Source organism: Aegilops tauschii, chromosome 7, assembly GCF_002575655.3.
Source record: "Aegilops tauschii subsp. strangulata cultivar AL8/78 chromosome 7, Aet v6.0, whole genome shotgun sequence".
NCBI lineage: Eukaryota > Viridiplantae > Streptophyta > Magnoliopsida > Poales > Poaceae > Aegilops > Aegilops tauschii.
In genome coordinates this window covers 249,324,337-249,338,438 of record NC_053041.3, presented here as the reverse complement: position 1 = coordinate 249,338,438, position 14,102 = coordinate 249,324,337, and positions in this window count along the sequence as shown.

The following is a 14,102-nucleotide window of genomic DNA, read 5'->3' as shown; positions in this document are numbered from 1 at the left end:
CGTACGCTTGCAACCGAGTAGAGAGGTCGTGCTTTCGGTCTTCCATTCGAGGGGTCGTTTGAGGACGGTTTCTAGGACCGTCTTGAATGGTTCGTGGGACTTCAAGTACGATCTACACCGACTCGTCTTCTTTCGCTGCACTCCAGAGTCGGTAACGATCGTTGATCCAAACCCTATATGCATCTTCATATTGTTCCTGGGTGTTTGTAGGGCGAATATTTTTTTGTTTTATACTACATTTCCCAAGAGTGGTATCAGAGCGGTTCTATGAGTAGATGCAGGTTTTGATCTAGATCACATGTGGATGTGAGGGTTTGATGTTCTTGCTATGCTTCCCTTGAGTGTTGCTTCGGTTCAGTTCATTGAAGGCATGATGTAGCTTTTTACAAAGTGTTGAAAATTGATCGGCTCTAGCTGTTGACGATACGCTAACAATTCTCTAGGCTTTATCATAGTAAATAATAGTGAATCATCGCGTACACAGGAGGGCGATGAAAATGAACAATCTTTTAGGGGGTCATGCATATTAGACGAAGTGTAGTGTGGGGCTAGAGATTTTTAAATAAGTCTCTTCCCTCACACACCCCGAAAGTTAATGTAGCAACAAGAATTATCGCCTTGATTGTGTGTATGTAGGTAGCTGGTGTTATGTGGAAACCCTAGCAGCCATTTAAGTAAAATTTTCCAAACCGATTAGAGGATGTCTAACTTTGTTTTGCGGGTTTGCTTATGACGTGGCATAGGCTTCGTCATGATAATGAGTTTATGTATGAGATGGTTATATGTTGTAACATTAATTAGCCTGCGCGTCACGGCATGATGGCTGGAGCCATGGGATTGCCTTGTAAATTTAATGGACATATAAATGGCCTACATGTTACATAGAGGACTCGAAGCTTCACCAGGCGCAAGAGAACAAAACAGGTGCCACTATGGTAGTTTTCAAAATTGTCACCATGGCAACTCGTTTGGAGGGAACTTCATGTAGACCTCGGAGGTCCATGGAGACGTGCCCGGCCCCTAGGGCTATACCATATCATGCTATTATGAATTTCCTAAGATGTTTATCCCTTTGTTGCTCACAGCTAAAATCAAAGATTAAAATCTGCTCGTCCTAGTGTTGCAATCGTCTACGACACTTAGTGTTTTGGAGTACATCATGTCCACATGAGTACAAACGGGATGAGAAGTATAAGACGGAGATGGTCAGACCATGTGAGCAGATAGCACTCGGTTCTCTTGAAGTTCTGGTAGAATCGTTCTAACCTTGGAGCACGAAGCACCGAAAGATGAACAAGAGTCATATGGAGATATGATCAGCAAAAGTTTGCCCGCAGGTCAAAATTATCATCATCGGTGATGTCCACGTGAATGGCTGAGAATGAGATCAGAATCTTGAATCACTCACTGTCAATTGTGAGAGATATTGATTTGAGTGGAAGTGCACTTTATATTAAAATTTGTTTAAACACTAGTGCAAGTTTAATTATGAAAAATGTCTAAAGTGAATCTTGTGTTCATTGTTGTAGATCAACGGCTCACAATTGTTTAAATTTAGCACCTCTGTTTGAGAATGAAAAGTTAGTTGCAAATGGTGGAAACTACGAGGATTGGATCCACACTCTGAGGTGTATTCTCAGAAGTGTTAAGAAATAATATGTGCTAGGTCAACAACTTGGTGATTACCCGGTGCCTGGAGTGTCTCAAGATATCATCAATGTCACTATATCTCGCAAGAATGATTTCAGTGTTGTCAAAAGTATAATGCTATCTTGTATGGATCAAGTGTTACATAAACATTATCGACAACTCAGTATCGTCAAGATTGTCGAGGCACTGAAAGTTCTGTACCATAAAGAACCAGCTGAAGTTCATGAGATGACTGAAGCATTGGATAAGTGCAATATAGCTGAAGTTGGTGAGCAAGGTGTCAGGCTTGCGGACTATTACGATAGTATCAATGCAATGGAATTTGATTTTTCCAAGACACCAGAGAATGGTTTGATCCTCACTTTTCTTTATGAAGCGAAGCTCAAAACCAATGAAATCGGGATGCCAAACCACAAAAGTTGCTTGTAAACAAAATAGAAAGTTTCAAAAAGAAACGCAACACCAAGAGGAACAAGGGTTGTGCTTCTTGCGAGACTATATGTTTCTACGGCAAAGAAAAAGGACACTCGAGAAGAAATTGCTTGAAGTATCTGGCGGATAAGAAGAACCTGTCTTCTGGTAAAGGTAAAAAGTTATACAAATTAATGTTATTGATATTTTACTCACCGAAAGTTCCAAGTCATGGGTATTTGATACTGGATGTGTTGCTAATATTTGCAACACGATGTTGGGACTGTGGAATGTTTAGAAGCTGAGAAGAAATGAAGTTGTGATGCGTATTGGGAATGGTGATGGGATCGCTGCTCAAACCATAAGTGTCATGTCTTTGAGTTTGCCTTTAGGATTGATATTAGAACTAAGTAATTGTTATTTCATTCCGAAGTTATGAAAGAACATTATCTCTGGATCATGTTTGATAAATGACGGTTATTTTGGTAAATATGAGAATAATGGTTGTTCAATATATTATAAGAATATGTCTTATGGATTTGCATCCATGATTGGTGGATTATTCATATTAGATCTTGAAAGTGAAATAGTTATCTATAACATTGATGCTAAACGTCTTAAGAAGATTAATAATACCATTTTATGTGGCACCTACCATTTTGGTCATATCAAAAAGAAACGTATGCAAAAGCTTTGTAAAGATGGAGTGCTAACATCGTTTGATTTTGAATCATTTGATACATGTGAAGCTTGTCCGATGGGTAAAATGACTAAAATGCCATTCACTGGTCATCCAGAACGACACTTGAATTATTGGATATAATACATAGTGATGTATGTGGTCCAATCAGTATTCCTACTTGCATTGGATACTTATACTTCGTAACCTTCACTGATGATTTGAGTAGATACGGTTATAGTGACTTAATGAAACATAAGTTTGAAACATTTGACAAGTTCAAAGAATTTCAGAATGATGTTCAGAAGCATCATGGCAAAAAGATAAAGTTTCTATGATCAGATCCATGAGGAGAATATCTGAGTCATGAGTTTAGCAAACATCTAAGTGATTCTGGAATTGTCTCACAACCTACTCCTCATGGAACTCCACAGGGAAATGGAGTGTCTGAAAGGCGTAACCAAACATTGCTAGACGTGGTGAGGTCAATGATTTCATTCACCGATCTGCGGTTATAATTCTGGGGATATGCACCTGAAACAAGAACATATACACTAAATAGAGCACCGTCTAAGTTAGTTGAGACAACACCATATGAGTTATGGAATGGGAAGAAACCCAATTTCTCGCATCTCAAGATCTGGGGCTGCGAGACTTATGTAAAACGTTTATAGCTAAATAAGCTCGATCCCAAGGAAGACAAATGTTACTTTTTAGGTTATCCCAAAGAATCAATTGGGTATTCCTTTTACCAAAGTTCCGAAGACAAAGTGTTTGTTGCTAGGAATGGAAACTTTCTTGAGAAGGTGTTTCTTCTAAAGAAGTAAGTGGAAGGACAGTACAACTTGACGAGATTACCAAATCTTTAGAAGTGATCAGGACTAACGAAACGGAAACTGTTCTAGAAGTTGTCGACACAACTGAATCAGAAGTTATTACAGCAGTTGTAGAAACTCAGGGTAAAACTGTAACTGAACCGCGCAGGTCAGGAAGGGTTATCGAACCTCCTGAATGGTTTCATAATGAAGTATTCATCTTTGAAGAAGATGAACCTTCGCACTATAGAGAAGCGATGGTGGCGCCTAGCTCAAAAGAATGGCTCAAAGCCGTGCAATGCGAAATCGAGTCCATGTACGAGAACCAAGTTTGGAACTTGGTCGATCTTCTAGAGGGTGTTAAACCCATACAATGTAAGTGGATCTTCAAGGGAGAGTTAGATCCGGATGGTAATCCAAAGATCTATAAAGCAAAGCTAGTTTTGAACGGGTTATCGCAGGTTGATGGAGTTGATTATGACGAAACTTTCTCACTAGTAGCAATGCTAAAGTTTGTGCAGATTATGATGGCTATTGCTGCATTTTCCGATTACGATATATGGCAGATGGATGTCAAAACTGCTTTCCTAAATGGTTATTTGAAAGAGGATGTATATATGATACAACCAGAAGGTTTTGTCGATCCAAATTCCAAAGGATGCCAGAAAGGTGTGCAAGCTTCAAAGGTCAATCTATGGTTTGAAGCAAGCATCAAGGAGCTGGAATCATCATTTTGATGAAGTGGTAAAAGAGTTTGACTTCATGAAAAATTATGAGAAAGCTTGTGTATACAAGAAGTTTAGTAGGAGCTTTGTAGCAATTTTAATCTTATATGTGGATCACATATTGCTGATTGGAAATGATACAAAGTTTCTTAGCACAATAAAAGACAATTTAAAGAGAGTGTTGTCAATGAAAGATTTAGGCGAAGCTGCTTATATATTGGGCATAAAGATCTATAGAGGTAGATCAAGACGTCTAATTGCGCTAAGCCAGAGCACATGCACAGACAAGGTTTTAAAGAGGTTTAAAATGGAGAATGCAAAGAAAGGATTTCTCCCAACGTCACATGACACGACACTTAGCAGAAATAAATGCCCCAGTACAGTTGATGCTTTTGCAATTAAATCCATCATGTATGTGTTGGGGAACGTAGTAATTTTGAAAAAAATTCCTATGCACACGCAAGATCATGGTGATGCATAGCAACGAGAGGGGAGAGTGTTGTCCGCGTACCCTCGTAGACCGAAAGCGGAAGCGTTAGCACAACGCGGTTGATGTAGTCGTACGTCTTCACGATCCGACCGATCAAGTACCGAACGCACGGCACCTCCGAGTTCAGCACACGTTCAGCCTGATGACGTCCCTCGAACTCCGATCCAGCCGAGTGTTGAGGGAGAGTTTCGTTAGCACGACGGCGTGGTGACGATGATGATGTTCTACCGACGCAGGGCTTCGCCTAAGCACCGCTACAGTATTATCGAGGTGGACTACGGTGGAGGGGGGCACCGCACACGGCTAAGAGATCAAATCAATTGTTGTGTCCCCAAGGGGTGCCCCCCTCCCCGTATATAAAGGAGTGGAGGAGGGGGAGGGCCGGCCCTCTCTATGGCGCGCCCTAGGAGGAGTCCTACTCCCACCGGGAGTAGGATTCCCCCCTTCCAAGTAGTAGGAGTAGGAGTCAAGGAAAGGGGAGAGAGAGAGAAGGAAGGAGGGGGCGCAGCCCCTCCCCCTAGTCCAATTCGGACTAGGCCTTGGGGGGCGCCCAGCCTCTCCTCTCTCTTTCCCCTAAAGCCCAATAAGGCCCATATACTCCCCGGCGAATTCCCGTAACTCTCCGGTACTCCGAAAAATACCCGAATCACTCGGAACCTTTCCGATGTCTGATTATAGTCGTCCAATATATCGATCTTTACATCTCGACCATTTCGAGACTCATCGTCATGTCCCCAATCTCATACGGGACTCCGAACTACCTTCGGTACATCAAAACACATAAACTCATAATATAACCGTCATTGAACTTTAAGCGTGCGGACCCTACGGGTTCGAGAACAATGTAAACATGACCGAGACACGTCTCCGGTCAATAACCAATAGCGGAACCTGGATGCTCATATTGGCTCCCACATATTCTACGAAGATCTTTATCGGTCAAACCGCATAACAACATACATTGTTCCTTTTGTCATCGGTATGTTACTTGCCCGAGATTCGACCGTTGGTATCTCAATACCTAGTTCAATCTCGATACCGGCAAGTCTCTTTACTCGTTCCGTAATACATCATCCTGCAACTAACTCATTAGTTACAATGCTTGCAAGGCTTATAGTGATGTGCATTACTGAGTGGGCCCAGAGATACCTTTCCGACAATCGGAGTGACAAATCCTAATCTGGAAATACGCTAACCCAACAAGTACCTTCGGAGACACCTGTAGAGCACCTTTATAATAACCCAGTTATGTTGTGACGTTTGGTAGCACACAAAGTGTTCTCCAGTAAACGGGAGTTGCATAATCTCATAGTCATAGGAACATGTATAAGTCATGAAGAAAGCAATAGCAGAATACTAAACGATCGTGTGCTAAGCTAACGGAATGGGTCAAGTCAATCACATCATTCTCCTAATGATGTGACCCCGTTAATCAAATGACAACTGACGTCTATGGCTAGGAAACTCAACCATCTTTGATTAACGAGCTAGTCAAGTAGAGGCATACTAGTGACACTATGTTTGTCTATGTATTCACACATGTATCAAGTTTCCGGTTAATACAATTCTAGCATGAATAATAAACATTTATCATGAAATAAGGAAATAAATAATAACTTTATTATTGCCTCTAGGGCATATTTCCTTCAGTCTCCCACTTGCACTAGAGTCAATAATCTAGTTCACATCGCCATATGATTTAACACCAATAGTTCACATCACCATGTGATTAACACCCATAGTTCACATCGTCATGTGACCAACACCCAAAGGGTTTACTAGAGTCAATAATCTAGTTCACATCGCTATGTGATTAACACCCAAAGAGTACTAAGGTGTGATCATGTTTTGCTTGTGAGAGAAGTTTAGTCAACGGGTCTGCCACATTCAGAGCCGTATGTATTTTGCAAATATTCTATGTCTACAATACTCTGCACGGAGCTACTCTAGCTAATTGCTCCCACTTACAATATGTATCCAGATTGAGACTTAGAGTCATCTGGATCAGTGTCAAAACTTGCATCGGCGTACCCTTTACGACGAACCTTTTGTCACCTCCATAATCGAGAAACATATTCTTATTCCACTAAGGACAATTTTGACCGCTGTCCAGTGATCTACTCCTAGCTCACTATTGTACTCCCTTGCAAAGCACAGTGTAGGGTATACAATAGATCTGGTACACAGCATGGCATACTTTATAGAACCTATGGCTGAGGCATAGGGAATGACTTTCATTCTCTTTCTATCTTCTGTCGTGGTCGGGTTTTGAGTCTTACTCAATTTCACACCTTGTAACACAGGCAAGAACTATTTCTTTGACTGTTCCATTTTGAACTACTTCAAAATCTTGTCAATGTATGTAATCATTGAAAAAATTTATCAAGCGTTTTGATCTATCTCTATAGATCTTGATGCTCAATATGTAAGCAGCTTCACCGAGGTCTTTCTTTGAAAAAACTCCTTTCAAACACTCCTTTATGCTTTGCAGAATAATTCTACATTATTTCCGATCAACAATATGGCATTCACATATACTTAACAGAAATGTTGTAGTGCTCCCACTCACTTTCTTGTAAATACAGGCTTCACCGCAAGTCTGTATAAAACTATATGCTTTGATCAACTTATCAAAGCGTATATTCCAACTCTGAGATGCTTGCACTAGTCCATAGATGGATCGTTGGAGCTTGCATATTTTGTTAGCACCTTTAGGATCGACAAAACCTTCTGGTTGCATCATATACAACTCTTCTTTAATAAATCCATTAAGGAATGCAGTTTTGTTTATCCATTTGCCAAATTTCATAAAATGCGGCAATTGCTAACATGATTCGGACAGACTTAAGCATCGCTGCGGGTGAGAAAATCTCATCGTAGTCAACACCTTGAACTTTGTCAAAAAACCTTTTTCGACAAGTCTAGCTTTGTAGATAGTAACACTATTATCAGCGTCCGTCTTCCTCTTGAAGATCCATTTATTTTCTATGGCTTGCCGATCATCGGGCAAGTCAACCAAAGTCCACACTTTGTTCTCATACATGGATCCCATCTCAGATTTCATGGCCTCAAGCCATTTTGCGGAATCTGGGCTCACCATCGCTTCCTCATAGTTCGTAGGTTCGTCATGGTCAAGTAACATGACCTCCAGAACAGGATTACCGTACCACTCTGGTGCGGATCTCATTCTGGTTGACCTACGAGGTTCGGTAGTAACTTGATCCGAAGCTTCATGATCATCATTAACTTACTCACTAATTGGTGTAAGCATCACTGGAACCGATTTCAGTGATGAACTACTTTCCAATTCGGGAGAAGGTACAGTTACCTCATCAAATTCTACTTTCCTCCCACTCACTTCTTTCGAGAGAAACTCCTTCTCTAGAAAGGATCCATTCTTAGCAACGAATATCTTGCCTTCGGATCTGTGATAGAAGGTGTACCCAACAGTAACTTTTGGGTATCCTATGAAGACGCACCTTTCCGATTTGGGTTTGAGCTTATCAGGATGAAACTTTTCACATAAGCATCGCAACCCCATACTTTAAGAAACGACAACTTTGGTTTCTTGCCAAACCACAGATCATACGGTGTCGTCTCAAACGGATTTAGATGGTGCCCCTTTTTTTACGTGAATGCGGCTGTCTCTAATGCATAACCCCAAAACTGTAGTGGTAAATCGGTAAGAAACATCATAGATTGCACTATATCCAATAAAGTACGGTTATGATGTTCGGACACACCATTAAGCTGTGGTGTTCCAGGTGGCACGAATTTTTGAAACTATTCCACATTGTTTTAATTGAAGACCAAACTCGTAACTCAAATATTTGTCTCCGCGATCAGATCGTAGAAACCTTATTTTCTTGTCACGATGATTTTCCACTTCACTCTGAAATTCTTTGAACTTTTCAAATGTTTCAGACTTATGCTTCATCAAGTAGACATACTCATATCTGCTCAAATCATCTGTGAAGGTCAGAAAATAACGATACCCGCCGCGAGCCTCAACACTCATCGGATCGCATACATCAGTATGTATTATTTCCGAATAAGTCAGTTGCTCGCTCCATTGTTCCGGAGAATGGAGTCTTAGTCATCTTGCCCATAAGGCATGGTTCGCAAGCATCAAGTGATTCATAATCAAGTGATTCCAAAAGCCCATCAGCATGGAGTTTCTTCATGCGCTTTACGCCAATATGACCTAAACGGCAGTGCCACAAATAAGTTGCACTATCATTTTTAACTTTGCATCTTTTGGCTTCAATATTATGAATATGTGTATCACTATGATCGAGATCCAACGAACCATTTTCATTGGGTGTGTAACCATATAAGGTTTTATTCATGTAAACAGAACAACAATTATTCTCTAACTTAAATGAATAACCGTATTGCAATAAACATGATCAAATCATATTCATGCTCAACGCAGACACCAAATAACACTTATTTAGGTTCAACACTAATCCCGAAAGTATAGGGAGTGTGCGATGATGATCATATCAATCTTGGAACCACTTCCAATACACATCGTCACTTCATCCTTAACTAGTTTCTGTTCATTATGCAACTCCCGTTTCGAGTTACTACTCTTTAGCAACTGAACCAGTATCAAATACCGAGGGGTTGCTACGAACACTAGTAAAATACACATCAATAATCTGTATATCAAATATACCTTTGTTCACTTTTGCCATCCCTCTTATCCACCAAATACTTGGGGCAGTTCCGCTTCCAGTGACCAGTCTCTTTGCAGTAGAAGCACTTAGTCTCAGGCTTATGTCCAGACTTGGGCTTCTTCACTTGAGCAGCAACTTGCTTGCCGTTCTTCTTGAAGTTCCCCTTCTATCCCTTTGCCCTTTTCTTGAAACTAGTGGTCTTGTTAACCATCAACACTTGATGCTCTTTCTTGATTTCTACCTTCTTCGATTTCCGCATCGCGAAGAGCTCGGGAATTACTTTCGTCATCCCTTGCATACTATAGTTCATCACGAAGTTCTACTAACTTGGTGATGGTGACTAGAGAATTCTGTCTATCACTATTTTATCTGGAAGATTAACTCCCACTTGATTCAAGCGATTGTAGTACCCAGACAATCTGAGCACATGCTCACTGCTTGAGCTATTCTTCTCCATCTTTTAGCTATAGAACTTGTTGGAGACTTCATATCTCTCAACTCGGGTATTTGCTTGAAATATTAACTTCAACTCCTGGAACATCTCATATGGTCCATGACGTTCAAAACGTCTTTGAAGTCCCGATTCTAAGCCGTTAAGCATGGTGCACTAAACTATCAAGTAGTCATCATATTGAGCTAGCCAAACGTTCATAACGTCTGCATCTGCTCTTGCAATAGGCCTGTCACCTAGCGGTGCATCAAGGACATAATTCTTCTGTGCAGCAATGAGGATAATCCTTAGATCACGGATCCAATCCGCATCTTTGCTACTAACATCTTTCAACATAATTTTTCTCTAGGAACATATCAAAAATAAACACAGGGAAGCAACAACGCAAGCTATTGATCTACAATATAATTTGCAAAATACTATCAGGACTAAGTTCACGATAAATTTAAGTTCAATTAATCATATTACTTAAGAACTCCCACTTAGATAGACATCCCTCTAATCCTCTAAGTGATCACGTGATCCATATCAACTAAACCATGTCCGATCATCACGTGAGATGGATTAGTTTCAACGGTGAACATCACTATGTTGATCATATCTACTATATGATTCACGCTCGACCTTTCGGTCTCCGTGTTCCGAGGCCATATCTGTTATATGCTAGGCTCGTCAAACTTAACCTGAGTATTCCGCGTGTGCAACTATTTTGCACCCGTTGTATTTGAATGTAGAGCCTATCACACCCGATCATCACGTGGTGTCTCAGCACGAAGAACTTTCGCAACGGTGCATACTCAGGGAGAACACTTATACTTTGATAATTTAGTGAGGGGTCATCTTATAATGCTACCATCAATCAAAGCAAGATAAGATGCATAAAAGATAAACATCACATGCAATCAATATAAGTGATATGATATGGCCATCATCATCTTGTGCTTGTGATCTTCATCTCTGAAGCACCGTCATAATCACCATCGTCACCGGCGCGACACCTTGATCTCCATCGTAGTATCGTTGTCGTCTCGCCAACTATTGCTTCTACGACTATCGCTACCGCTTAGTGACAAAGTAAAGCAATTACAGGGCGATTGCATTGCATACAATAAAGCGACAACCATATGGCTCCTGCCAGTTGCCGATAACTCGGTTACAAAACATGATCATCTCATACAATAAAATTTAGCATCATGTCTTGACCATATCACATCACAACATGCCCTGCAAAAACAAGTTAGACGTCCTCTACTTTGTTGTTGCAAGTTTTACATGGCTGCTATGGGCTGAGCAAGAACCGTTCTTACCTACGCATCAAAACCACAACGATAGTTTGTCAAGTTGGTGCTGTTTTAACCTTCGCAAGGACCGGGTGTAGCCACACTCGGTTCAACTAAAGTTGGAGAAACTGACACCCGCCAGCAGCCTCTGTGCAAAGCACGTCGGAAGAACCAGTCTCGCGTAAGCGTACGCGTAATGTCGGTCCGGGCCGCTTCATCCAACAATACCGCCGAACCAAAGTATGACATGCTGGTAAGTAGTATGACTTATATCGCCCACAACTCACTTGTGTTCTACTCCTGCATATAACATCAACGCATAAAACCTGGCTCGGATGCCACTGTTGGGGAACGTAGTAATTTCAAAAAAATTCCTACGCACACGCAAGATCATGGTGATGCATAGCAACGAGAGGGGAGAGTGTTGTCCACGTACCCTCGTAGACCGAAAGCAGAAGCGTTAGCACAACGTGGTTGATGTAGTCGTACGTCTTCACGATCCGACCGACCAAGTATCGAACGCACGGCACCTCCGAGTTCAGCACACGTTCAGCCCGATGACGTCCCTTGAACTCCGATCCAGCCGAGTGTTGAGGGAGAGTTTCGTCAGCACGACGGCGTGGTGACGATGATGATGTTCTACCGACGCAGGGCTTCGCCTAAGCACCGCTACAGTATTATCGAGGTGGACTACGGTGGAACCGCACACGGCTAAGAGATCAAATCAATTGTTGTGTCCCCAAGGGGTGCCCCCTTCCCCGTATATAAAGGAGTGGAGGAGGGGGAGGGCCGGCCCTCTCTATGGCGCGCCCTAGGAGGAGTCCTAGTCCCACCGGGAGTAGGATTCCCCCCTTCCAAGTAGTAGGAGTAGGAGTCGAGGAAAGGGGAGAGAGAAGAGAAGGAAGGAGGGGGCGCAGCCCCTCCCCCTAGTCCAATTCGGACTAGGCCTTGGGGGGCGCCCAGCCTCTCCTCTCTCTTTCCCCTAAAGCCCAATAAGGCCCATATACTCCCCGGCGAATTCCCGTAACTCTCCGGTACTCCGAAAAATAACCGAATCACTCGGAACCTTTCCGATGTCCGATTATAGTCGTCCAATGTATCGATCTTTACATCTCGACCATTTCGAGACTCCTCGTCATGTCCCCGGTCTCATCCGGGACTCCGAACTACCTTCGGTACATCAAAACACATAAACTCATAATATAACCGTCATCGAACTTTAAGCGTGCGGACCCTACGGGTTCGAGAACAATGTAGACATGACCGAGACACGTCTCCGGTCAATAACCAATAGCGGAACCTGGATGCTCATATTGGCTCCCACATATTCTACGAAGATCTTTATCGGTCAAACCGCATAACAACATACGTTGTTCCCTTTGTCATCGGTATGTTACTTGCCCGAGATTCGACCGTCGGTATCTCAATACCTAGTTCAATCTCGTTACCGGCAAGTCTCTTTACTCGTTCCGTAATACATCATCCTGCAACTAACTCATTAGTTACAATGCTTGCAAGGCTTATAGTGATGTGCATTACTGAGTGGGCCCAGAGATACCTCTCCGACAATCGGAGTGACAAATCCTAATCTCGAAATACGCCAACCCAACAAGTACCTTCGGAGACACCTGTAGAGCACCTTTATAATAACCCAGTTATGTTGTGACGTTTGGTAGCACACAAACTGTTCCTCCGGTAAACGGGAGTTGTATAATCTCATAGTCATAGGAACATGTATAAGTCACGAAGAAAGCAATAGTAGAATACTAAACGATCGTGTGCTAAGCTAACGGAATGGGTCAGGTCAATCACATCATTCTCCTAATGATGTGACCCCGTTAATCAAATGACAACTCATGTCTATGGCTAGGAAACTCAACCATCTTTGATTAACGAGCTAGTCAAGTAGAGGCATACTAGTGACACTATGTTTGTCTATGTATTCACACATGTATCAAGTTTCCATTTAATACAATTCTAGCATGAATAATAAACATTTATCATGAAATAAGTAAATAAATAATAACTTTATTATTGCCTCTAGGGCATATTTCCTTCAGTATGCTATGATATGTACTAGACGAGATGTTTCTTAAGTGTTAGTAGTAGGTGCCAAAGTGATCCTGGAGTGGCTGGCTGGGCAGCTGTTTAAAATATTCTTAAGTACCTCAAAAGAACAAAGGACATGCTCCTTGTCTATGGAGGAGATGAAGAACTCATTGTAAATGGTCACACCAATGATAGCTTCATGACTGATAAAGATGACTATAAATCTCTATCGGGTTATGTTTTCTTAATGGTGGTGCGGTGGTTTTGGAAGAGTTTCAAGTGGAATACTGTTGCGGATTATATGATAGAAGCAAAGTATATTGCGGCTTCAGAAGCTTCGAAGGAGGTAGTCTAGATCAAGAAGTTTCTTGAAGCAATTGGTGTGGTACCAAGTGCGGTGAACCCAATGGCACTCTATTGTGATAATAGTGGTGTGGTTGCTCAAGCAAAGGAACCAAGATCCCATATGAAGACCAGACACATCAAGCACAAATATCACATTATTCGACATCATGTCGAGAAAGGATTTGTGGAAGTTCTCAAGTTTCACATGGATTTGAATGTGTCAGATCCGACGACGAAGGCTCTACCACGAGCAAAGCATGAGGAACACCGGATAGCCATAGGTGTTAAAGAGACTATGTAAACTGGATTATTAACTCTAGTGCAAGTGGAAGACTATGGGAAATATGCCCTAGAGGCAATAATATTGTATTATTATATTTCCATTTTCATAATTAAGAGTTTATATTTCATGCTATAACTACTATGATTATGAAATATGTGATTCAATGAAAAAATCATATGCACGTGTGGCATGATAAATAGTAAAGAGCAGTTTCATGGTCTTGCCTGTGAGATAGGCTCAAG